Below are 27,395 nucleotides of genomic sequence, written 5' to 3' on the forward strand. Positions count from 1 at the left end.
CGAGGGCCATGGAAATCATCCGAAAATCACAAAGTACAGGATACCTGGAGAACCACAAGGACGATTGGAATGTCCTTTGGCATAAGGATAGCTCTCATCAAGAAACTTCGTTTGACATATGACCCGCAAGGATCTGACAGGATATGACCGAGATATACGCAATTTTCTGTATACAAAAAGGTCCTTTTATCTCGGGTCCTGTAAGGATATTCGTCCTTTTGAGTGCACCACTCAGATTCTCTTTAAAAGAGAAATCCTTGTGCCAAATGACATCACGATCGTCCTTCAAATGTCCGAGATACAGTGGATTTTTCAAATTTTGGCCATTTTTGTATACTTGACCCTTTGAAAAAATTTCAGAAGAATTTTATAGGCATATTTGTTTTTTGTCGGTTATTTTACAAAATTCAAATTTGAAATTAGCGCTTGACAGAAAAATTACATTTTTGTAGCATACTTTGAGGGTGCACGTAGTGGTCGTTTTTCGAAAACAAGCTATAACTCGCCCATATCCTCTCACATTTTCAAAGGACTTGTTTTGCAAGGATCACAAGGACCAACTCCATCGATTGGCATCAAAAAAGTATGGGGTCATCTAAGGATCCAACTCTTGTAATTTTTCAGTCCGGGGGCCGAAGAAAATCGCCCGAAATCACAAATTCCAGGATATCTAGAGAACCGCAAGGACGATTGGGATGAAATTTGGCAGGATAATAGTCCTTGCCAAGAAACTTCGATTGGCACTAGTCCGGCAAGGATCAGACAGGATATGGCCGAGATATGAGCTATTTTCTCTGAACAAAAAAGTCCTTGTAACTTTGTTGCTTACAGGACATTCGTCCTTTATGGTATGTCAATCGGTTTGTATTTAAAAGAGCTATCCTTCTGCCAAAGGACATCCCGATCATCCTTCAAATGGCCGAGATACAGTGGATTTTTCATATTTTGGCCATTTTTGTATACTTGACCCTTTGAAAAAATTTCAGAAGAATTTTATAGGCATATTCGTTTTTTGTCGGTTATTTTACAAAATTCAAATTTGAAATTTGCGCCTGACACAAAATAAAATTTTTGTAGCATACTTTGAGGGTGCACGTGGGGTCGTTTTTCGAAAACAAGCTATAACTCGGCCATATCCTGTCGCATTTTCAAGGGACTTGTTTTGCAAGGATCTCAAGGACCAACTCCATCGATTGGCATCAAAAAAATATGGGGTCATCTAAGGATCCAACACTTGTAATTTTTCGGTCCGAGGGCCAAAGAAAACATGCGAAAATAACAAAGTGCAGGATATCTGGAGAACCACAAGGACGATTGGAATGTCCTTTGGCATGGGGATAGCTCTCATCAAAGGACTTCGTTTGACATATGACCCGCAAGGATCAGACAGGATATGGCCGAGATATACACAATTTTCTGCATACAAAAAAGTCCTTTTTTCTCGGGTCCTGTAAGGATTTTCGTCCTTTTGAGTGAACCAATCAGTTTTTCTTCCAAAGGATAATACTTGTGCCAAAGGACATCACGATCGGCCTTCAAATGTCCGAGATACAGTGGATTCTTGGAATTCTTAGCCGTTTTTCTATACTTGACCCTTTGAAAAATTTCAGGTGAATTTTATTGGCATATCCTGAAATTTCTTGAGTGTCAACCTATAATTTAGTTATCCTGACAGGATCTTGTGTGTTTTCACCGAGATATGGCAAAAAAAAAAACACAAAAAAGGTAATTTTAACGGTTATTTTCAACAAATTTGAAATTAGCGCCCCACAAAAAAAAAAAAAAAATTGTAGCATACTTTGAGGGTGCACGTAGTGGTCGTTTTTCGAAAACAAGCTATAACTCGCCCATATCCTCTCACATTTTCAAAGGACTTGTTTTGCAAGGATCTCAAGGACCAACTCCATCGATTGGCATCAAAAAAATATGGGGTCATCTAAGGATCCAACTCTTGTAATTTTTCAGTCCGGGGGCCGAAGAAAATCGCCCGAAATCACAAATTCCAGGATATCTAGAGAACCGCAAGGACGATTGGAATGTCCTTTGACATGAGGATAGCTCTCAACAAAGGACTTCGTTTGACATTTGACCCGCAAGGATCAGACAGAATATGACCGAGATATACGCAATTTTCTCTATGCAAAAAGGTCCTTTTATCTCGGCTCCTGTAAGGATATTCGTCCTTTTGAGTGCACCACTCAGATTCTCTTTAAAAGAGAAATCCTTGTGCCAAAGGACATCACGATCGTCCTTCAAATGGCCGAGATACAGTGGATTTTTCAAATTTGCCATTTTTCTATACTTCCCTTTGAAAAATTTAGAATATTTATTTTCATGGATAATTAAAATCTTTGAATGCAAATCGATACCGATTCTTTACCTGGTTACTATAATATGTGTCCTTGCTAGATCCTTAAGACCGAGATATGGAAAGAAAACGAAATTGCTTTTCGAAACAAAGAATTTACACGGATTGAAATGGTTTTAAAAACATTTTATTGTACATTTGGAAATTAAGTGTAATGTATTTTATTTAACATTTTGAAAATTATACTGAATTTATTGGCAGCCTCACAAAAGTTATTCCTTTGGACATCATGTGTAACTGCAAATAATAGAGATAAAATGATTTTATGAAATAGTCTAATAAAAGAGACAATAGTTGCAAAAATGATATAGTTTTGTAGGTCAAATGTTTAAGTGCTAAAATGAAAAGTCCTTGATTGGGTTTAATTTATTTATTAAGTAACATCTATGATAGAAGGATCCTTGGGTGTATCTAGGGTAACAATCAGAATAATTGAAACTACAATACACTCGCAATGTACAGTTAACACATCAATTTGACCCGCTTGACGACGCGCACAAGAAGCAAAAATAGAAATCCAAACTCTAAACGGATTCACACAAAAGTGTCTATGTGTGAGTGTGTGTGTGTGTGTGGGTAGCACAAACTATTCACCTATAAATCAGATTGTGCCATTCGCACCCTCCACCAAAAAAGTAAGCGAAAGACAAGTGGCTCAGTGAATCGTGCTCTTAAGGTTAAGAGCACAAATATAGATAAAGAGTAATCTGCGTGGGTGACGCGAAAATCGTTCTCTTGAAACATAAAAAACGTTTGAAACTTGTTCACTAAGAGTAGTTCCAGGAGAGAAAATGGAAAAAACCAAGCGACTAAAATAACAGTAACTGCTGCGACGAAGGAGGAGGTGGAGGAGGAGGAGGCAGAGACAAGCAAAGCGTCTGCAGCCACCCAAAAGCAAAGGCAACGGCAAAGGCAGCGGCAATGGCAAAGAAAAAAGAAAGCTCGAAAGGGCAATACAAATATGAAGAATAAGAAGAACAAGAAGAAGAAAAAGAGGAGAACGAGACCAAATGAAAGAAACGTGAATGTTCGTGCGCAGTTCTGCTAGTGCTGACGTTGGCGTTGACGCTAGCGTTGACGTTGGCGTCGTCGCTGGCAGCACAGCTTCTGTGTATTGGTGTATTGGAGTGCCTCCTTTAACTGTGCCTCCTTTGGCGGCGACTCTGTCTGAGGCTCCTCGCTCCTCATGTGGGTAGACAAAACTTTCGCTTTTATTCCATCGACTTCGTTTTCACATCCAGCTCCTTTTGCCTTCGCGTCGCGTCGACGCCAACGCCAACGGTAACGCCAACGCAAGCGTCGGCTGCTGCTGCTGCTGCTGTTGATTTTTCTTTTTCTCGGCAATTTTTTTCGCTGTTACCACATGAACGGAACGAGAAAAGATTACAACAAGAGCAACAACAACAACAGCAACAGCTGCTCAGAAATCGTTTGGAAAAAGAGGCATGTGAAAATGTGGCAACAGATAAATTTCTACGTCAAAATGAACGAGCGACAACAAAAAAATATGTGAAAATTTCAAGGATACGCAACGGAAACAAATGAAAGGCGCCGTCTACAGGTAAAAAATGATAATAGTCAAACGTGCAGCACAAAAAAAAACGAAAAAACAAAAACAAAACAACAACAAAAATGTGGAAAGATGACAATGGAAATGGAAATGGATGTGTGGCAAGTCGACCTTGAGGCCGAATTTGCCAGCACAACACAACAACAGAACATTTTGGCATCACATGGAATTAACATGTTTCTTCTACTCTCCCTATAGCTGAACTATATAATACACAAAGTTTAGTCTACTATCTTGTTATTGACAACTAATTGGGGTCCTAACAAAGCCGCTTGTTCCTCTCCTAAGTCTTGTAGGCAACTGGCAACCACCTGTAAGCAGGGTTCCCACTTTTTCAGCTGCTCTTTGGCCAGAGGCCATCTCCTCGCATTATCCCTATGCTACACATGGGGCTAAGCAGGTCCAGGCTTCTATCTATGACTGAACGGCACAGAGAGAAACAAATAAGAAAGCTGCAGTCAAGTGTGCTCGACTGTGAGATACCCGCTACCCATTGTCAATAAAAGCTAAACTGTGCGGTATTCATTTTAAAATATAGCAAATTAATATACCGCAAAGATACCAAACTATACCAAAGGCTAATTTGGTATATCTATGACCAAATACATTCAAAATATACCATAGATTGCACTATATACTAGATTATCATCAAAAGCAGTCTAAAAATATATCAACATATTACCGCTAATATACTAAAATATACTAAAGGCTGCGTTTGGTATATCGATAAAGTACTACATTCAAAATATACTATAGAGTAATAATATATATATCACATTGTCAGCCAATGCAACCAATTATACATATTTCTATCCCTTATAGTCTCCGAGATCTAGGCGTTCATACAGACGGACAGATATGGCAGTCATGGCTACATCGTCTTGGCTGTTAATGCTGATCAAGAATATATATACTTTATAGGGTGGGAGATGACTCCTTCTGCCTGTTAGATACATTTTATAGAGGCACAAAGTTATAATAATACCCTTTTGCCCTATGGGTAGCGCGTCTAAAAACGGGTTTATCTATTATACTTCTAGATATAAGAATTTCGATCTCTTCGAAAATAGCAATCACTTTTTTCATTAATCGTTGCTCGCTCTCATGTAAAAGATTGTCATGTTGGAACTTATTCTTTCTTTAACCTTTGTCCACTCTTAAGTAAAAAATGAAAAGTTGGAACTGATTCTTTTCTCTCACTGTAGAGATAGACTAGGAAAGGGTCGTTAGTAGTCCAATCGATGCCCTACAAATGCTATTGTTGTTCTTGTTGTTGCCTGCGTTGACTTAACACAAACGCAAAGAAAAGATGCGAGGTAGAAAAAGAAAAAAGGATTTTCAAGCGCTTAGCTTTCTCTTTTGGCTTTCGCCAAGCTATGGATGATGTGCTTGCTTGTTGTGCTCTTAAAACTTTCTGCAACAGGTTGCAAGTTGGTCTGTTGCTTTGCTGTGCTGAATGAAGCCTTGACCAGGTCCCGGCAAACATGTTATACGACTGACGACTGTGTTAACTTGTGGGCGAGCCGAATAGAGCTCTCTCTCTCTTTCTCTCTCAATCTCAATTGCTGCAAATGGACCGAAATCCAATGCCCATTTGCCTCATGGCAGTCTTCTCTCCACTGTTCGCTGCCCGATGTCCGCTGTCCTCTGCTGGCTGATGGCTGACCTTGAGCACTAGCTAAACGCTGTCATGGCAGCAGCCATTCCTCCCCATCCGCCTCCCTCTCGGTCTCCCTCCCCCATCTGCGGTCAGGTCTGGGCCAGGCCCCTTGTTATCCAGCCTGTCAACTGTTCGAGTAGAGCAGAGAGCTGCCTTTGCTTACCCTCCCTGCCTCTTCACCACTGCTTGGTCTCGCTGACTGGATGGCCACGTGTTGCACACGCCACTAATCCTGGCAACGAGCTCACACATGTGTGACAGTGTGTGTGTGTCTCTGTGTGTGTGCGTGTGTGTGATTGTGCTCTAACGCTGTCGGGACTGTGCGAAATTCTCCTCGCTGTTGCTGTTGCTGTCGCCTTCCCCATTGCCAACGCCGATTAACTATTCGACGAACATGACGCATGAGAAACAGTAGAAATTGAGATACGATAAGCTTGCTTATGTGTTAGTGTGTGTGTGTGTGGGTATGTGTGGGTGTAGGGGGAATAAAGACAGGAGGAGTAGGGACAGCTGTCTCTCGCCCAAAAGTATTTCAGAATACGATTACATTTTAACGATGTGCCAAACATCGCAACTCCGAATCGAACCTAAAACTATTCGCCATCCTCTGCTGGATAACGTGGCACATGAGTAACAATAAATCATGGTTTAGGGTCATCTAAGTTTGATGAGTTAATCATGTGATGTGGCATGCCGCATTGCTAACTATAATGCAACGAAGAAGATGTGTGGCATTCACAAACCAGTTTCCATTCGACAAACTCGACAGTCGACAAACTGCTTATTACTTGCATTTTGTGCTCCGGCTGCATTTACTATGTCCCAAAAAAAAAACAAAAAACAAAAAAAGATTTGAAGCCGCGTTGCACTCAAATAAGCGATGCAGAAACTGGGCCCGAAAACGAAACCGAAACCGGACAATCAACGCAATGCATGCAACACATCGAAGAAAGAGGCAAGACAAGGCGAAGCGAACCGAAGCGAAGCACACATGAAATCCAAGTATTAAATTGCAACGACCTACATAGAAAGAAGTAGGCAGCATGACGAGGATGCGATCGATGGGCAGCAAGAGTTCTGCAATTCGGCATCTGCAACGTGTCTCCCGCCTCTGGCTCCTCTTCACTTATATCCCTTCTCCCATTGCTCAACAAAAGTCATAGCATAGAGAGAGAATAAGAGAGGGAGAGAGAGAGAACGAGGAGTAGCGAACAAGTCAAGATCAATTGGGAGCCGAGAAAGATCTGAGCTAACATACGATGTGAGTGTGTGATTTGTGCTCCCTTCTTTTCCCTCTCCCCTCTCTTCGCCCGTCTCTTCTCTTCTCCCTTCCTTTGTGCCCTCTCTTCTACCACCTTAAATTGTTTTTTTTTTTGTTGTTTTGTGGGGAATTGCCAAACGCTGGAGCTTCGTGATCAGCTTGACGCGGAACTAAGAAAACTAGTTTCTAAAGGCGTCTCCCGCTTGGCTTTCCACCGATTCCCACTTCCCTTTCTTCTTTCCCGTTTCGCCCTTGTCCCTCACTTTTGCCGCTTTCTTGAACTGAAACTGGTTATTTTTAAAGGCTGCTGCTGTCTGTGGCAAGCATTTGATTGAAGTTGTTAGCACAATTTCACTTGTAGCAAGTGGCTGCCTCTCACTGTCAGGAGATTGGGCCGATGGTCGATGGCCTGGCTATAATTTCGCAACTTAATCCACACTGCAGGCTACTCTGATGTTGCGGGGTTTTAGTAGTTGTTGGAGTCAAGCTCAGAATAAGTTTTGCTTCTTTTCTCGACTAATTGAACTATCGATGCGATGGCCACACATCGCGATTCTTGCTAGTTAAGAACAAATAATCTTCACAATTCACACCTTAAATTGTACTCTGAATTAATTTGGAACTTAATCCACAATGCAGTCTGTTCTGTTATTGCGGAGTTTTCTTTGTTTTAAAGTCAAGCTCAGAATAGATTCTACTTCTTTTCAAGACTAATTGAAACATCGCGATCGTTGCCAGTTTAGGATAATCTTCCCAATTCTCAATCTCACGCTCTAGCGTTAAGTGGGCGAGCTCAGAGTAAACTTCTTGGGGATTTGCGGTCGAGAAAAGGGACAAATGGATGCGTATATGAATGTGAGTGTGAATACCCTTTCGGATTGAAAAGCCCAAGCTCAAGACACTCGACGTGTCGACTGGTCTCTGACGTTAAGCCTGTGCGTGTTTAGTTTTCTCTTTGCACGCTCGTCTCTCCACTCTCTTCTTTACTTGTTTTGTTTTATTTTGTTTAGCACCCTTAAGTGTTTATCATGTAAAACAGCAAGGAAACATGTCAAACATGCCAAATATGTATGACCTACAAATTATGCGAATGCGACATCCGAGGAGGAAAGAGGAAGCGAGAGAGAAGACAGACTGTTGGGACGAGGACGAGGACGAGCGCAGACTTGCATATAAACACCAGCAAATCAGAGGATTACCGCCGGCAACAAGATGCCGGCAAGCAACTCCATCTCCAAGTACCTCTGACTTATCCCATTCCTGTCCCGAACCCAAACCCAAACCCAAGCCAAACAGCTATCGAATGTAAGTCAAATGCGACTAAGAAGAAGAAGACCTCCCGGTCACCCGCCCACTGCCACTCCCCCACAATGTATGCCTGCTGCCCCAATAAGCCGCATGAAAACAGCTCGTGGAGCCCCTTGACTCCTTGACCCTTGGCAGCCCAAAGCGATAGCGTGTGAAATACTTTTGTGGTCGAGTGTGTGGCCAGTCTCAATGTGTGTGTGAGGGTGTGAGGGGTCTAGCCATGGTAGACATGACTCAAGGCGTATTCAAATGAAGGCGGCCTAATCGTCGAGTTTATTAAATACCCCTGATTATCCCCTTCTTCTCGTTATTCCCCCGTTGCGACTTCAAGAAGAATGCGGAGGTCATAATTGCAAATTACACATATAATCATTATAAGCAGCAGCAGTAACATGATAAACATCCACACACGGACATGGCCATGGACAAGGACATGGACATCTTTTAGACTCGGACTTGAACTCGGTCACCCACACAAACTCCCGCAGCACACACACATTGTCTGAGACAGACTCGCATTTTCATTACATTTGCCAAGAGATAACAGGGAGTCTTCTTCAGAAATTTGGGTTGAACGACAGAGAAGCGAAAGGGGAATACTGAACGCCCCCTTTGGCTCAACTTCTCGCTATGAATTTATTAGAAATTCAAGAGTGAAATTCTCGGATTTGGGCACACGCAAAGCCCAGCACGTCGTCGATTGACTTGACCCACAAAATGTGTTTGGGAAAATGAGTGAGTGGGGGAGGGGTCGAGGTCGAGGAAGACGAGACAAGGGATGTCCTGTGTGAGTGTGGAGTGTGTGTATCTGAAGGAAAAGAGCTAGCTGACTGGCGACGTGTTGCGTCAAGCGATTTCACTCCTGGGTAAGCTTCTAAACGTAGCGCATGATAGCTCTTTCGAGGCATTGAGAGCTGGCCCACGTCTCGCAGGTATTATGTAAATGAATTACAGAGAAGAGAGAAAAGAAGTGAGGTAGAGATGGAGAAGCAAGCAAAGCAAAACAAGACTTAACCACTTGCATATCAATTCGTAGTCAAGGTATTTGACAAGTTGCCATCGAAGCTCGCATTTGGAGCAATCCCCGATACTCTTAGCATTTGCCTAATCACTATCGAGACCACAATTGCTCGTCCTTAAGCAATATCTATTGCCCGATCTCAGCTGGAAGCTGTCCTAACTACAACAATATCAATTCTCGTTGCCATTTAGTCCTGTCTTGGACTCTGAGGATGTCCCCCAGGTTGCAAGACGGAAGTCAACCCTAAAATTATTTCAACACTTTTATGATACTTTTGTTGCCGCTTCCTAGTGGGCGCCACAGCCACATGCCGCATGCCGCATGCCACATAGCAACGTCGCTCTTCCCCATGCCACATGGCTGAGCATAAGGCATACAACTTGTGCTTCAGCTTCTGCTTCTGCTTGGGCACATTTATTGATATGGGCAACTGGTCAACCCCTCCCCGCTTTCACAACCCTCACACTCCGGTCATGTTTTGTCCGTTGTGTGTTTAGTTTAGTTTATGGGGTGTCCGGTTGCTGTTACACACGACGAGGCGAAGAAACCGACCCGGGGTGAGTGCGAGGGGAAGAGAAAGAGCAACGAGCAACAGAAACAGGAACAGGGCAAGGACACGGGACACGAATCGGAAGCCGAGTCAAACGAAGGCGGCTGTCCGCAAATTAGCATGATGTGAGTGGTAGGGCGAGGATAGAAGAGTGAAGAGTGAGTGAGTTGTGGGCTACGTCCACGATTAGGCCCATCAAAGGATTAGGCAATGACGCCCATAAAATAGGCAGGCAGCAGGCAGCACGCCAGCCAAGTCAGGACAGTCCTGCCCAGTCCTTGCACAAAGGGTTGATGTTGTTTCCTTATTTCCTTGTTGTCGTTTTTGGTTGCTTACTTAGCTAGCTAGGTCAAAGGTTCAAAAGTTCTGACACGCAATTACTTGAGCACATGTGGGATAGTCCTGTCTGGGGAAAGCATTAGAGCAGAGTCGAGTTGGGTTGAGGACTGGGGCAAGGGCCAAGGCAAAGGGTGAGGCTAAGGGTTGTTAATATCATTTTAAGTGATTTTATGATGAATTTGTGCCCTAAAATTCCAACTCATTTGCACACACACACACACACACACTCGCACACACATGATGAACATCATCATGAAGTCGGGCGACGTTTTGTGGGTTTGGGTTGAAAGTTTAGGGCAAAAGTTTTAGTGTGAAATGCTCACAGTAATTTTATAGGCTCACTTAAGCGGTTTTGCCTCTTGGCGGCAATTCTAAGCCCGCCCATTGCCCCGCCCCCCTCAGACCGCAGTCGGTCTTTCTATTTAGCCTACACATGAGAGTGTGCGTGTGTGTGTGCGGAAGTGTTGATTTTGTGGCATTTCAGCCTTTTTGAACTTTGAACTTGTTGGTAGTTTTAAGGATTGTTTCGGTTGTTTCGCCACCGCCAGCAGGAATCCTGATTATGGCCCATCATAGGCTTATTCAGTCTCTTGTTGAGTGTGAATGGGTGTGAGTGCGTGTGTGAGTGTGAATATGAATGGTTATGCGAGTGAGTGTGTGCTTATGAGTGTGTGACAAATCATTTAATGCCTTAATCGTGTGTTCTTAATGTTCTTGTCGTCACACTTGTTTTGATGGCTTCCTAATTTGAGCGTGTTAAAACTATGCTTCTTGCTTCTTAATTGGGCTACGGAATGAGGGATGGGGACATGTAAATGACTGAATGACTGACTGATTTACACAAATTGCTCATTATGGAAGGTTACTGTTTAATCGACATCTGATTGATTTACTCAATTGGGTCTTCCGGAAGAATGGGTTGTTCCTGATTTCGTAAAATCTAACTATTTAACTGACTATATAAAGTAATAAGTAAACTCAGGATTTAATCAAATGAACCTTTTAAAAAGTTGAAAAGAGCAGAAAGCATTACTTAACTTTACATCTATTATACATCAGCATCTATTATAGAACAATTTACAAAAAGAAAACTAAGAACAAGGATTTAATAAAATGAGTCATTTCAAAGTATGGAAAGAGAGAGTTTACTTGAATCTATTATAGATCAACTGACTAGTCTGACGTTGCGCCCTAGTAGATTAGATAAGGAGCGACTTATTACTTTTTCGGAAATACGGAATGTTCAGAAACTAATGATTTCATCTATGAAGTGTCGATATTACAGAATACCAACTTAATGACTGTTGAAGAGATTGATTTGGGATCTACTACAAGTGTGATATGCCTTGAGTATTTAGGCTTTTAAATACAAGTACTCAGACTCAGACTCGGACTAGTTAGCCAACTTTATGATTGCAGCTGCCTTGAAAGCAGACAAATACTCGCTTGGGGAATATAATCCATTTGCTCATTTATTTGTATATCAATATCAAGCGAATGGAGCGATATGGCGAATCGTACTCGTAAAGTTAAAAGCCTACATTGTTGCTTCAAGAGGATCACCTTGAGCTTTGTTTGAGTTTTGCAACCCAAAAGGCCAAAACCCAATAAACGAAAAAAACCAGAGTCACTATGCAATATCCCTCTCTCTTTCTCTCTCATATCCTCCCTCTCTCTCTTTGTGTATTCACAGTTCAATATTGCGTCTAAATGATTTCTTCATCTCATTTTGAATTGGTTTTTGTTATCATTAATAAAGAAAATTGGATTATTTAAAAATAAAATTAAATAAACAAGCATCTTCAGGGTTCTACAATAGTTTTTGAAACATCAAAACATGGACAAAGATAAAGATAGAGATTGAGTACGAAAGAACGAGAGAGATGAGTAGAAGCCGGGTGCATTGATCCCGATCAACGATCCCCAAAATACACAAAATACAAAATACAAAACACCAAAACCAAAAACCACAGCGCAGCGCACAGAAAAGAGAAAAGCAAAAATGAATTTTGAAGACGACATCTACGAAGAACAAAAACATGCCAAATATGCTCTGCATGTGTGTGTGTGTGTGTGTGTGTGTTGCATCTCTGTCTCTCTGTGTGTGTGAGGACAAAATGTGAAAAGAGTAGAAAGCGCAGGCAAGCGCAAGAGCAACGCCAACACAAATATTATGTTCTCTACAGATTCGCATTCTCGAATTTTCCCTTCTCTTCTCAGCTCTCCCCCCTCCGCCCTTCACCATTCGCCATCCAATCCTTTTCTCTAATTGTTGCACTACTAACATCTCTAGAGTACAGTCAGATCAGTTGCTCAATATTTACTTAAATTTTCAATTCAAAAACGATTAATTTCAAATAGATAATTAATGTGAATATCTAATTTACATATGATATATGTTTCTCTATTTTGGACAACAATTAGCTTTCAATCAATTCAATACTCAAAAGTGCATTTGAAGTGCGAGTTGGAAAGGGACAAGAAATCAATGCTGGACACGAATAATAGACATAATGCACACAGAGGCAGAAGTAAGAGCGAGACAACAGAAACCTGCAAGCAACGAACAAGGAGACAAAACAGCAACGAGTTAAGTGTCGACCACTGCAGAGCAAAAGGGGAGAGGAGCACAGTGACAGAGGGGGGGACAAAGCAAAGTCACGCTGATGGAACAGCGGTCTTTGAACTACCAAAAAACACTGCTGCAGGGTATTTGAGTAGAAAGGAAGACGAGCGAGAAGCGAGGCGCGGGACGCGAGGCAGACAATGGCAATGGCAATGCCATCCGATCTATGTAATGCCGCCGTCGACGTCGCAGTCGCAGTCGCAGCCGGCGATGCAGTCCAGGGGGCATCTCTATAAGGGTGCGTGTGTATTGGTGAGCTTAACTGACGAACGTCAGTGTGGATCACGAAGAGAGAGAGCAAAGCAAAGAGCGAGAGTGCGAGCTTGCGAGAGCGCATCACTGGCTAACTAACTGAGTGAGTGAGAGCGAGAAGCAAGTTTTTGCCAAAAATACAAATTATTTTTGGCAAATGCGCTCAGAGTCTCTCTCTTGCTCTCCTTTCCCACTCACTCAGTCAGTCGTTGAGCGCGCTGCCTTTGTTACGGCTTGAGTGAGTGAGTGAGAGTGAGGGGAAGATCTCGTTGACAGTAGTTTGAAATATGCAAACACGCCTGCGCTCATACACTTGCATAGAGGTTGTCTGTATGCGTGTGCGTGTGCATGTGTGTGTGTGTGCAAAAGCACATCTCCTCCACTCCTCCTTCTCTCCACCTATTACGCTCTGTTCAGCGAGCAGTCGCACTTCCTAAATTCGCAGTGTGCCGTCGCTTGCAAGCTGTATATATGTGTGTGTGTATGTGTGTGTGTGCGTGTGTTGAGAAACCTAAAAAAGTTGCACTGAAGCCGTTAACCTCGGCTTCGCGTTCGTCGTCCGAGTTTGTTTTTGGAAATTATCAACGCAGCGGCGGGAGAGTGGAGAGCGGAGAGCAAAGTGGAGTGTTCGACGAAGCGATCTTAGTTTGCCAACAGAGAGCAAGCGAGAGAGAGAGAGAGAGAGAGAAGGGGAGAGCGGATCAGGCTACAACAACAACAAACTGCGACACTGATCAAAAGGGTGCTGAAGGAGATGGAACGAGAGGGGGAGGGGGATTGCGCTTAGCCGCCATAAAGTAAATAAGTGAAGTCATTTGCTAAAATGCACCACAGCAGCAGATGTGAGAGGCAATTAAGCCAAGACAGCAACAACAACAACAACAACAACAACAGCAGCAGCAACAATTTTAGTCACATGCGGTGTTTGCTTATGCTATGTACACACATACACACATGCACATACGCATATTCATATGCATGTGTGTATGTATGTAATATGTGCTCCTCTGCCTTCTTCCTTTCTCCCCCCTTCTTCTATACACTTCACACAGAAACTTTCGAGTGCTTCACCAAAATTATACAAAGAAATGAAAAATTGAAAAAATGAAGAAAAAAGCTCGCACACACACACACACACACACGCACACACACACAGAAACTTGTTGGATCTGTGAAGCTTTTGTAAAATAACAAGATTTGTGAGTTGCAAATATTTGGCACACACAAACGAGTTCCGGACATGCAACTACACAACACCCGTCTCCCCTCTCCCTTCCTCACTCCTTCTTCGTCACAGATCCAGTTGCAGTTTTGAGCACAGCTTTCTATGTTATGTGTGTGCTGAAAGGGCGCGCAGGCGCAATGGGAAAGCGAACAGTGGACAGCCAACGTGGAGTAAGCAGAAGAAGAAGAGAAACAAAGCAAACTCGCTAACTCAAGACACGGTCTCCAATTCCAATTCCATTCGTTCCTATTGTACTTTGATGTATTTAAGTAAATGTATTAAGACAGTTGATTGAATGTATTTCTAATACAACAAATGTGTATTAAGAAATACATATACATACACAAAAGGATTAATTTCTATGTCCAATTCCAATTTCGTTCGATCGATATTTTAATTTTATGTACATATACATATTTAAGGAAGTGCATTGAATATATTTCTAATACAACAAATGTACTATATATCAAGGAATATATTGGAATTAATGCCTATGTCCAATTCCAATTTCATTCGTTCCTATTGTACTTTGATACTTTGTACTTTACAACTATTTTCTATATCCAATTTCAATTCCATTTGTTCCCTTTGTACGTCGATGTATATGTATATGTAAATGTACTTAGGAAGTGGAATGAATATTGTAAAACAACAAATCTGCATAAGGGAATATGTTAGGATTATTTTCTATATCTAATTTCATTCGTTTCTATTGAACTTTGATGTATGTTTGAAAATGTATTTAGTAAGTGCAATAAATTTATTTGTAATGTGTATTGAGGAATATGTTAGAATTATTTTTTATATCAAATTTCAATTTCAAAAGTTCATATTGTAAACTTTGATGTACATATATGTGAAAATTGAATGTGTTTAGGAATATGTTAGGAATAATATCTGTATCCAATTCCATTTTCATCCGTTCCTATATATGTATATGCTTTGATGTATGTATGTACATATATAAAATGTATAAGAGGAATGAATGTATTTCTATAAATATGTATGTACATAAAGAATTTACATTGTTCTCATTAAAATATATGAAGATAAATTTATATACGGACATATTACAACCAGATCAGATCAGATCAGATCAGATCAGATCAGATATAACGCAACAAATCTTTTTCAGGAATATGCTAGAATTATTTGCCATATCTAAGTATGTATAAAGAATTCACATTTTCTCACAATGAAGAAAATATGTACATACGAACATATTTCGTATCAGATCACATCAAATCAGATCAGACCAGATTAGATCTTCTTTCTTAAAAATATGATGAAATCTGTTCATAAAGATCTATTAACAAGCCATAAATAATACGACACAATTTTATATAAATATAGTAAAAAGCCTTTGTAAGAAAAGTTGTATTATGCAGATCCCTAAGACGTTGCCTTTCGGATATTACATTGAGAACTCAAATTCGAAACTTTGTAATTTACTTTTTTATAATTGATTTTTATGTAATAAATTGTTTTGGGAAAAGTATTTCGCAGATCTCTAAGGAGTTTATAATTTCATTTTTGATACAAACTGTTCTATGAAAATGTTTTATGGAATGCACTTTACGTATAGAGTTTGAGCATGACTGAGAAATGGAGAGAAGAGAAAAAAGTTGATGGGGAGAAAGGAAGCTGTTGGGTAAACAATCGGGGATCGCTTTTTAGAGAGGGTTCGATTGGAGGCTGTCGAATTATGTACGTGCAGGTGCAACGCAGTGGAATCAATTATAAATGTTTATGCTAATTTTTTATCACGCATTTTCCATTAAAGTCCAAAGTAAACAGCATCGAACAAACACAATGCGAGGGCGTGGCAGAGTCTGACACAGCGTATGGGTTGCTTTGAAGCGCATTCACATCCACATCCACATCCACATCCACATCCATATCCACATTCACATGCATTTCCACCAGCAACATTCGCAGTCACATTCTCCCCTTTCGACCCATCGACCGTAAAGGCCTAGTAAGTATTACATTATATTACAAATATTTAAAAAATGGTCTCCTTTTTTTTTGTTTTTTTGGTTTTTTTTGGTTTTTGTGCACTATGCACACTGAGAAGCAGGTCGAGCGAGAGAAAGAGCGAGACAGCGAGTGGGAGTAAAGGAGAGAGAACGAAAGAGAGTGAGCGAGAGAGAGAGAGAGAGAGAGAGAGAGAGAGAGAGAGAGAGAAAGAGAGAGGATAGAGGCTGCAGGAGAGACTGGACGCTGTCAACACATACGACGAGCAAACGACGAATACTACGACTGCAGCATCCTTGTTGTTGCCCACATATGTCCACACACACACACACACATACGCATTCACACACACACATACGGCTGCAAATTAAATTGATAAATGTGCAAAAAGACAAAAGTGAAGCGACATTAAAACGAAAATAAAAATAAAAATAAAACACGCAAGTAAATAACACAACGCGTAGGCACAACACACAATTTGTTGTTTATATAAACGCCAAAAACAGCAAAGACAAAAAAAAAAGAGAGAAAAAGAAGGAGAATGGGAATGGGAAGAGTAGAGAAACAGACGCACATCAAAATGCATCAAATGCATAAGAAATACGATATTCGAGTAGATAATTTCGATAAAATAGTTGATCTATGCCTAATTCCTACTCGACACGTTCCCTTTTCAGCAGTCCGTCAGCCGCCTTTTCAGCTGCCCACGCTCTACTAGTACCAATGTCAGATCGCTTTCTATGTGCGTCTTGTCGCGGTCTCTTTTTGTCTCTAGTATCGGCAATGACCAAATTTAAATGAGGGAAAGAGAAAAGCGAACATAGAGAATAAAAATGGAAGTACGCACTTTGTTTTCCGCCTGCTGCTCATTCTCCGTTAGTCCGTTAGTCCATCTCTCCATCTCTCCATTTGTCCATTTGTCCATCTCTCCATTTGTCCATCGGCTGCAGCCGCCGTCTGTGTTTCTCTCTCGCTCTCTCGCAACACCCGAAAGCGAAGCAGGCGAACAGTGGAATGGGGCAGTGAGGAATGCGGAATACGGAATGCGGAACGTGGAACGCGGAAGGTGGAAGGTGGAAGGTGGAACTGACGCGCCACCCAAAAACGAGCTGAAAATAAACAAAACAAAAAGTGAAAACACAACGCAAAAATAAGGCGAAAAAAATGATGTCAGTAGAGAAAACGAGCAAAACAACAAACGGCAACAACAACAACGATAACAACAACAACAAGAGGCCGGCAGAATAAAAATGAACCAAATGGAAATGCGCCACAAAATGCAAAAGTGTGCGTGTGTGTGTGTGTATGTGCGTGTGCGTGCGGTTAACGAAAATGCAATGGCGGCCAGTACATCCGGAGCAGGACACTCCCTCCTTTCCCCCTCCCCCTCCCCATCCTTCTTTCACTCTTCTCTGTCGTTGCTGCATTTGCATTTTATTTTCGTGCGTGTAATGCAATCGGCTGGACAGACGACAGTTAGGCGGTGGACAGGGAAGGGGGGAAGGGGGCGAGCCGGGGTAATCTGCTCAGCCGTGGGCGTACGTATGTATGTATGGGTGTGTTAATATGCAAACACACACACACACACTCACACACAGAGTCGCAGGTTTATATACAAAGTTTTGGACATGTTTTTTTTTTTCGTGTTTCGTTTCGTTTTTTTTTGTTTTGTTTTGATTCTTTTTGCGCGTTTTATGCATTTTTTTGTAGGCCTTTCATTTTTACTCTTTTTCTTCGCGAATGCGTGTGTGTGCGTATGTGTGTATGTATGTACTTTTGTATGCGTATTTGTGTGTGTGTGTGTAAATGTAAATATTATTAAACATGCTTCGCTTTGTTGCAGTTGTTGTTGTTGTTGTTGATTTTAATGTTAATGTAATACTTGGCGACTTTCTATATATTCTTTTCTCTACATATATGTGTGTGTGTGTGTGTGTGTGTGAGTATATACACACACACACACGTAACACGCATGTGAGTAGATAACTTTTCTGCATTCGCATTTTGCTTTGTTCTCTGTATCTTGCATTTTGCAGTGCGGCTTTGCCCTAAAGTGTTCATGTTGCCCCTGCCACATGCCACATGCCACTTGCCCCTCTGCTCAGTCTCTAATGCAGGGTTAAAACCCGCACTTTGCAATCAAAAGTGCAGCATAGAAAATTCTTCTAGCGCCTGAAAGTATGCAACAAGTTTTCGCTTAACTTCTTTTTGGCTTCAGCATGAGAAATGAGAAATATTCTTTGAGTACTAAACTGTTGTATTTGCTTAGCTCAGCTCAGCTCGATATTTGCCATCGACTTGCATTTGAATTTGCGTATAAACTGTACTCTCGACTGCAGAGAATATATAGAATATATAGATATATATAATTCTGGTATAAATATATGACAGCTCAGCAGGCAGCAAAAAAAAAAATGGAAAAAATAAAGGGAAATATACATGTATATAGACAAAATATATTTTGTGGATGCAGCGGAAGGAGAATTATTACTGATGTATTGCGCAAAATTGCATTATGCACACACACGCACACACACGCACATACACACACGCACACACAGAGAGAGAAAATAATCACACATCGATTTGCGTTGCTTCGCAACAGCAGCAGCAAAAGCAACGCAGCTCTAGGCCTATTAAACAAACATATTACCAATACACATACACACATACTAACACACACACACACATAGATGCATGCTCACACCAATGGCGAGCAACAATCATCCGCCGTGTTGTCCGCTGCCCAAATTCAAAGCGACGCCCAAAAGCAGGCAACAAAAAACACTCCACACACACACACTCACATACATGCATGCGTGTGTGTGTGTGTGCGTGTGTTGTGCATGTGCGTGCACATTTTAGCGCATTTTTATATAATTTCCACTTTGTTGCCCCGCGTTAAATATATTTTTATTTTTTTGGTTGTTTTGTCCACGTTTTTGTTTTGCTCGTTTTTTATGTTTTGTTGCTGTTGTTGTTGTTGTTGTCGTTGTCGTTGTGTTGTTGCCACACGTTGCCGCGACCTTGCCGCACCACACCCGCTGGCTGCCAGCATTAACTTTGACTGCTGCATTTGCATACACGCAACGAAGGGGCAGCAACTGCTATTTTTTTGTTCGCTGCTTTGTTTTTCCATTTTTCCATTTTCATTTTTCGTTTTTCGTTTTGTTTTGCTTGTTTTTCTCGTTTTGTTTTGGTTTTGTTGCAGCTGTGTAAAAAAAACGCCCATCGACTGGCGATTCGATGCAACAGCAATGTGCAACACGAGGCAAGAGGCAAGAGGCGAGAGACGAGGATGGAAAAAAAAAGAAGGGAGACGAATCGAGTGGACCGAGCGACGGTCAGATAGAACTCGACTCGACGCGACTCGACTCCCCGATTGTGTTTTATTCGTAGACAATATACAAGTTTTCTTCCAGTCCCGTCATGTGTAGACACAAGATGCGAAAAGACTTACTCACTTCGTTTTGCCGTATATGCGGAACTGATTATCTACAAGACTCGTCGAGTATAAATTCTTGCCAAAGGGAAATTTAAATTTCCCTCGGCTGCGCTGGCGGAATTTGTACTCGACGTTTCTTGTAGAAAATATGCGGTGCAGCTCTTGCCGAAAATCTGTGCTTAGATTCTAGTGCGTAGTTCGGAATATGCAAAATAAAAATACGCTCAAAAATATATGCAGTAAATAAAATGTTTATTGTACTTCAAATTAAATGTATTTAAACTAAAACAATGAGTACTTAAAATTATATATTATCTAAACAGTTTTACTTATAACTAAATAAACTAATAGCTAAAAGAAAAAACTAATTTATTTCGCCGTTTTCTATATTCTTCGCCATGGACAATGCATTGTAGTTTCTATTTTTGTCATCCAACATAGCTCTTTCGTGGTCCTTAAAACTGTAAATATAAATACAAATATATTTCTTAATTTAAATCAGATTAGAATAGAAGTTTAAAAGTATTAACAACTTACCTCTTATTGTTTTATAAAAGACGCGCAGGAAAAAATCAACTTTCTTGTTCAGCACTCACAAAACAAATGACGCATGATACACAAAATTGCACATGTTCGAGAAAAGTAGGCGTTAGGGAAATTACGCGTTGCGCTAAGAGGGCGCGTACACCAGACTCAATGCAAGAAGCATTCTACAAGACGAGTCATCTAACGATCTGCAGAAAATTCTTGCACATGTTCGAGAAAAGTAGGCGTTAGGGAAATTACGCGTTGCGCTAAGAGGGCGCGTACACCAGACTCAATGCAAGAAGCATTCTACAAGACGATTCATCTAACGATCTACAGAAAATTCTTGCAGTCTCCGTCTTGGCATGACACGAAACACAATTGGGTCGCCTCGTGTGTTGCATGCGTGTGTTGCACATGCATTTTTGGGGGTTGTTTTGCACACACACACACGCACACGCACACTCGTTGCACGCACAAAAAAAGTGCAACAAAATTTTAAAAAATAGGGGAATACGAATTTGAGTTTTTGTTCGATTTCGATTTCGACTTGGCATATATTTTTTAACTTTTTTTTTTAGCCGTCGCCGTCGCCGTCGACTGCGCTGCAGCTGTGTGGCAAGTGTGAGAGAGCAGCGCATAGAGAGAGAAGCGATTGAGAGAAGCCGCCGCCCACACACACACATTTTGCTGTCCTCTTCCTCTTCCTAGCTTCGCGTTGCAGTTGCATTCAATGTCACTGCAACTGCAACTGCAACTGCTGCGTTGCCACTTGCCACTTGCCACTTGCCCCACAGCTTTACAGCGGCTTTGCTGCTGCCTATTTCCTTTTTTTTTCGGTTTTTTTTTGCAATTATTTTGCATTGCATTTTATTCTTTTTGGTCGTTTTTTGTGTTTTTTGTGGCAAGTTACTTTTGGTTGTTTTTTCGGGCATCCGCTTGCAACGTGCAACGTGCGTTGCATGCGTTGCGTGCGTCGTGTTGCATGCGTCAGAGCGAGCCGGCTGCAGTGCATCATTTGAATCATCTTTTTTTTTTGGTTTTTTGTGTGTGTGTTTTTTTTTTGTGCATTCGCCAGCTTTGTTTTATATTTCTCTTTCATTTAGGCGCAGGCTTTGGCTTTGGACAGTGCTTCGCCTTTTTGTTTTTTTGTGTCTTTCCTCCTCTTTTTTTTTCCTCGATTTCTCGCTTGTTTTTTTTTTGTGCACATTTGGGCGCTATTTATTATATGGCTCGCAACTTTTTGATAGGCCTACTCACGCGGCTCATTTTTTCGGGGGGATTTGAAAAGTTTGCGACTGTGTGTGTGTGTGTGTGTGAGAGAGAGTGGCGAGTAGAAGGACTCGGTGCGTATACTTAATTTCTGTTGCTGCCCCGTTCTCGTTCCCATTCTCTTGTGGCACGCAGCCTTCTATGTACATCCCTCCACATGTATGTGCTAATATCTACGTATCTGTGTATGTGTGTGTGTGTGTGTGTGTGTTGTCCTTAACTAAGTAAATATAATGAGTTGCACAGTGGAACGAAAACTTTAATCACATCCCAAAGATAACTCTCTGCTATTGACAATCGAAATAGTCGAAATCACTCAAATAAAACCAAAACAGTTTAAATACTGCAAAAATACTTTAAGGCAAAAATATACCAAATGATATATTTGGTATATTGATATAGTACTGAATTCAAATGATATCATACAGTACAAAATATCATATACCACATTATCAGTTAGAGCAACTAAGAATATACTGAATTAATATACCGCAAACATACTAAAATATATACCAAGGACAACATTTGGTATAATGTTATAGTACCACATTTCAAATATACCATAGAGTACACCACATTATCTTAAAACAAAAATATACCAAATGATATATTTGGTATATTGATATAGTACTGAATTCAAAAATATACCACATTATCAGTTAGAGCAACTAAGAATATACTGCATTAATATACCGCAAACATACTAAAATATACCAAAGACAATATTTGGTATAATGTTATAAAACGCAACTAAGAATATACTGCATTAATATACCGCAAAACATGCTAAAATATACCAAAGACAATATTTGGTATAATGTTATAGTACCACATTTCAAGTATACCATAGAGTACACCACATTATCTTAAAACAAAAATATACCAAATGATATATTTGGTATATTGATATAGTACTGAATTCAAAAATATACCTCACTATCAGTTAGAGCAACTAAGAATATACTGCATTAATACTATACATACATTACTAGAATATACCAAACACAATATTTGGTATAATGTTATAGTACCACATTTTAAATAAACCATAGAGTATATATTATTATCTTAAAACATAAATATACCAAATGATATATTTGGTATATTGATATAGTATTGAATTCAAAAATATACCACATTGGCAGTTGAAGCAACTAAAAATATACTCAATTAATGTATCGCAAATATATCGCATACTAAAATATACCAAAGACAATATTTGGTATAATGTTATAGTACCACATTTTAAATATACCATAGAGGATATATTATTATCTTAAAACATAAATATACCAGATGATATATTTGGTATATTGCTATAGTACTGAATTCAAAAATATACCACATTATCAGTTAGAGCAACTAAGAATATACTCAATTAATATATCGCAAATATATCACATACTAAAATATACCAAAGACAATATTTGGTATAATGTTATAGTACCACATTTCAAATATACCATACAGTACACCATATTATCAGCCAAAGCAACTAACACTCCTAATAAGAAGACGTTTTCCCCATACAAAAGAATTTCTTAAATTTGATAGCTACTAAATTTTCAGGAATCTTAAATACTATAGTTATTATTGTAATTGCATATGAGTAACTGCCATTTGAAACAATGTTGAAATATATCTTTCAATTGAATTGAAAATTTGTGGTGAGAACTTTAAACTCACTATTCACACACTCAAATTATTCAATGAAAAGCTGACTACTTTTTTGTAATAATAATAATAATAATTTTTGGTATTATTATATACATAATACCAAAAATTATTATTATTATCAGTTTGAGGTTTAGCGCAAATAAGTTTTTCCCCAAATGATTGCTGTACTGTTTCAATAAGTTGATAAATAAATTAAACCGAAAATGAAAAACAAAAAATGTTAGTATTAGAAGATTTTTAAAAATCATTTTCGAATAACTTTCGAATATCTTTCGAAATAGTTTGATTCGAATAAATTACGAAAATTATGAAAATGTAGAGCTTAGAGAGATTTGAGCCAAAGAAAAATGATAATTGCAATGCAGCATGTGGCACACTGCACTTGCCACACGCGAAGAGGCGAGGGAGCAAAAAGAGAGGAGAGAAGAGGTGCATAATTTTTAGCAAAGAAATGAAATACAAATGTACACAAAAAAGTGTTTTTCTTTTTCTCGATTTTGGGCATTTAAATAACGTTGTTGTTGTTGTTGTTTTGCTCCCCTGCAGCACTAGAAAAACGAAGCTGCGGCCGTTGACGTCACATCGTGCAACGCATGCAACGCACGCACGCACGCGCTTTGTTGTTGCAGTGTTGCAGTTGCAGTGTTGCAGTTGCAACTGGTGTTTGTGCATTATATTTAAATATATATGTATATATATATAAGTTATGCATATACACCATAGCTATAGCCATAGATATAGCCCGACTTCGACATCGACATCGACAGCGACTTCGTCGTCGTTTTATGTATAGCAAAATATAACAAAAAATAAAACAAAACGTCGACAGCGGCAGCAATAGTATCGACGACGACGTCGACAGCGACAGCAAAGAGTGGAGAGAGAGAAAGAGAAAGAGAGAGTGAGCGGAGAGAAGGGGCGAAGGGGGAGGCGCGTTAGCGTTTTCGCATAGGCCGAAAAAGGACGAGTTCGGCGCTCATTTGCCAGCGTTAAACTGCATGTGTGTGAGTGTGTAGACATGTTCATGCATGTCCATGCATGTCCATGTGTGTGCGTGTGCATCGAGGGACGAGGACAGAGGGGGGAGCTCATCACGCAGGTATTGTGCACACATATTTTTATAGGGCTTCTCTCATTGCATTTTTATTTCATTTACTTTTTTTTTCCTCTCTCCTTTTTTTGGGTTTTTTTTTCTCGCTTTTTTTTTGCCCCCAACATTTGGATTACGCTTTGTTGTATTTCGTTAAATGTGTGCATGTGTGTGTGTGTGAGTGTGTGTGTGTATATTTCATTTCAGTTTTGTTGCCTACCTCATTCCCTTCTTTTTTTGCGTTCTTTTTTGTTTTTAGCGATTTCTTTTTGCAGCATGTTTTGGGCAGATTTTTATTTTTCGGTGGCTGCGCGTCGTCCACGAAGGGAGAAGGCGGGGGGAAAGGGGGAGAAGAGCTGTTGCAGTCAGGCTGCAAGTGCAAGCGAGAGAGAGAGAGAATGAAGAAGGAGGAAGGAGAAGAAGGAGAAACGCGGGTCGAAGCAGAGATTGAGAGCTTTAAGTAGGGGTAGCCAAAAGTGTGTGTCCCTCTGTATGTGTGTGTGTGTGTGATGATGATGACCATCCCAATGATGATGATGATGACGATGATGACGATGATGATGAGGAGAGACGCGGCTCATTATGAAGTTTGCCTGCATATTATGTGCAAGCCCCGCAGCGGCTCAGAACATTGCCGGACTTTGCCGTTGGAGCATTGACAACTGCAAGTCGACGCACACACACACACACACACATACGGTCACACACACACACACTCACATATACGGTCACACACAGCAGGGACTAAAACCGACGCTGGCGTCAAATGCCGACGCAAGCAGCGACAGCGACAGCGACGTTAACGTCAACGTCAACGCTGATCCCAAAAAAGTTTCTGGGCAACATTATATTCGAATAGTTCAGATCCATTTAGATGAACATCAGTTAGCTATCGGATTGGACGTGCGTCGACCAAAGCAGCCAAGAAAGCAACCAACAAAGAAACCAACCTAACAGCCAAGTAATCAAGCATCTCAATAGAACTCTCAATAGAAAACACACAAAACCATAAAAAAAGATAACAAAAATCACAAACTAAACTCTAATTTGGAGCGGATTCAGTGCAATGCCATCTGTCGCATCGCCATCTAATCTTCTCCAGAATGAAAAGCTCATTGCAGCAGACTCTTCTCTTCATCCTCATCCTTGGACTCTAATCTAAGCCCCAAAAAAAAAAAAAAACAAGAGAAAAATCAAACGCGCTTCGATTCAAAAGTGTTGACAAACTTTTCACTTCTTTTTGTTCAAGTGCTGAGAAACGATTCTGTTCCGTTTTTTTTTCCTGTTTGTGTTATTGTGCGATTTGCAAGTGCAACTTTCAAGTGAACAAACAAACAAACAAACAACAACAACAAAAACAAAGCAAAAGAAAGTGACTTCTCAAATACATATATCTTTGGCTTCATGGACTATGCCATAAAAGAACTCTGATTCAAGTTGAACACACACACACACGTCGATCTTTGATCTTCAATCTTCGATCTCCGAACTCCGAGCTCGACCTGGATCCAAAGCAGGTAGGTCAATCTCAACCTCAACTTTAAACACATTCAAGTTCCGTTTTCAAGCACTTGCTATGTAAGTACACTTATCCCTCACATTCTTGGACAGCTTATGCTTAAAGTCCTCCACATTTGGCTCATAGAATCATCACAATCAACTCCCTAAACACATTTATCGAAACACATTCTTAACTCGATAACTAATCAGATGCTGTTTATCGACTTAGGAGACTTTTATCGAATCACTTTCACATTAAGCATAGTTCTTTGACTATTTATCGACTTAGGTGACATTTATCGAAACACATTCTTAACTCGATAACTAATCAGATGCTGTTTAGCGAATTATGAGACATTTATCGAAACACATTTTTAAATCGATAACTAATCAAATGTTGTTTATCGACCTAGGAGACTTTTATCGAATCACATTCTCAACTCGAAGCAAATCAGATGTTGTCTACTATTAAGCGCAGTCCTTTCGACTTTTAATCGACATAGGAGACTTTTAACTAACTAATCTTTCAACTGCTTATAGACTTGGGAGACATTTATCGAATCATATTCTTAACTCGGAAACTAATCCTTGCTCTGTTTATCGATTTAGGACACAGATTTCGCTTGTCCTCATTGTCCTCAAATGGCTCTCAAAGTATCTGAATTCGACACAAAACAACTAAAAAAAAACAATGTTTTGGTTTGTCAACTGAAAAAAAGTATAGCCTTGGATATAATTAGTGACTATCGAGTATCGCTATGGTTATCGACTCTTTAGTCGATTAGAGCACACATTGTTAATGTTGAATTCGACACAAAATGAAATGAAATACAACAAACTTGGATTTAATTTGCAACGTTCGAGTATCGCTATCGATATAGTTATCGATAACAATTACTTAAGTATGATAAAAGTTAACCAATCCCTTCGCAACCAATAACAACTGCATGTGAACTCAGAAATAGAAAATTTTAATTTTGGTTTCTTTTTATAAGTATTATCGAATATACTTCGATATCGATAGCGAATACTTAACAATTTTAAGATCTAAGTACAAAAAGTTGTGAAAACTTAATGCTCAAGTTTAACTTTTGTTTATTAACTCGGTAATAGCCTCAACCTCAGTTTATTTTGCTAATTTCGATAAACTTGAGTTTCTTTTGTAATTATCGAATATTGATATCCATAATATTGAAGAAGAATATTAAGAATTCGATTCGGATTAACGCACAATCTTCTATGAAACAACAACAAAAACAACAATAATAATAATAATAATAATAATATGATAATGAGCAAAAATTCCGCATTCATAATTTCCATACTCAAAGGGGCAACAACAAGAAGTAGAAGAAGAGAAAGGGGAAGAGGAAGAGGAAGCGAGGCGTCAGAAATGACAAAGTTATAAAAACAATAAGAACAACATTTGCTTTATCATTTTTCACACTCCGCGACTGCGAATGGTGCAAACACAAAACACAAAGCACAAAACACAAAAGAAAAAGAGTGCAACACAAATGTGCCACTTGCCCATCATCGTCTCGTGTTGATGCCACACATTCGTGCCACAAACACACACGTTGCATAGAAAACTACTAAAACGGCGTTTAAAACGCGGAAACGAAACGAAAACTTCCCTTTCCGAGAGTCGAGTCGAGAGTCGAGAGTTGAGTTGAGTTGAGTTGAGAGGATTCTCCTCTGCATATGCTGCGGTCGTCCCTTCCCCTTA

At 40.1% G+C, this 27,395-nt stretch overlaps 1 long non-coding RNA gene across 5 annotated transcripts in view; it reads right to left on the minus strand.

Annotated features, from left to right (window-relative positions):
* Positions 1-2,479: 2,479 nt before the first annotated feature.
* The window catches only part of LOC117576619 (uncharacterized), a 91,148-nt gene continuing 66,232 nt past the window's right edge, over positions 2,480-27,395 (minus strand). For 4 of the 5 annotated variants that reach the window (XR_004572970.2, XR_004572969.2, XR_004572968.2 and 1 more), the window contains 2 exons: positions 17,005-17,266; positions 2,480-2,605 (listed from right to left, as the gene is read on the minus strand). This is a non-coding gene — a long non-coding RNA (uncharacterized LOC117576619). The remainder of the gene's footprint in view (positions 2,606-17,004; positions 17,267-27,395) is intronic. The other variant, XR_007954889.1, reaches the window with a different exon arrangement.

The sequence above is a fragment of the Drosophila albomicans genome, chromosome X (genome assembly GCF_009650485.2).
Source record: "Drosophila albomicans strain 15112-1751.03 chromosome X, ASM965048v2, whole genome shotgun sequence".
NCBI classification, from domain to species: Eukaryota; Metazoa; Arthropoda; class Insecta; order Diptera; family Drosophilidae; genus Drosophila; species Drosophila albomicans.